The sequence below is a fragment of the Odontomachus brunneus genome, unplaced genomic scaffold (genome assembly GCF_010583005.1).
Source record: "Odontomachus brunneus isolate Ranch 3 - 2012 unplaced genomic scaffold, Obru_v1 Obru_scaffold_170, whole genome shotgun sequence".
NCBI lineage: Eukaryota > Metazoa > Arthropoda > Insecta > Hymenoptera > Formicidae > Odontomachus > Odontomachus brunneus.
In genome coordinates this window covers 20,314-20,804 of record NW_022639620.1, presented here as the reverse complement: position 1 = coordinate 20,804, position 491 = coordinate 20,314, and the positions used below count along the sequence as shown (strand labels likewise).

The 491-nt window shown below is 56.8% G+C and overlaps 1 protein-coding gene across 1 annotated transcript in view; it reads right to left on the bottom strand.

The window, feature by feature from the left end:
• LOC116851271 overlaps nucleotides 1-491 on the bottom strand; it is a 10,492-nt gene that overhangs the window by 6,622 nt on the left and 3,379 nt on the right. The gene's annotated exons all lie outside the window — the stretch shown is intronic.

Genomic DNA, 491 nt, shown 5'->3' with positions numbered 1-491 from the left:
ATCCACGAGGATACGTGATCCTCCCAGAGCCGATCAGCTGTTAGCCTTACCGCGACTACCGCCGCGATCAGACGCAAACTAGAGCAAAGCACTCCGAGAACTACCGTACCGTACAGTTAGAGTGTGAAAGAGAGAGAGAGAGCAGAGAGAGAGAGAGGAGTGAGAGTGCGAGAGAACCGAGTGAAGTAGTGCGGAGTGAGAGAGGACGAGGCGAGAGCGAGAGAGAGTGCGGAGCGAGAGAGGACCAAGAGAGAGAGAGAGAGAGAGTACGAGAGAGAGAGGATCGCCGCCACTACCGACCTCACTGCCGTTACTGCTGACGCCGCCGCCGTCGCAAGGGCTGTCGCCGTAACTGTAAGATCAACCATCTGCTCCGAATTTAATTGTACCGCGTATCGTATCGTCGTGTCTCGTCCGCGGAGTGGTCGCGCGGATAAAGAAGGCTCGCCCGAGGAAAGCGTTCTCGGGCTTCGTGTACCGTCTCGCGAATT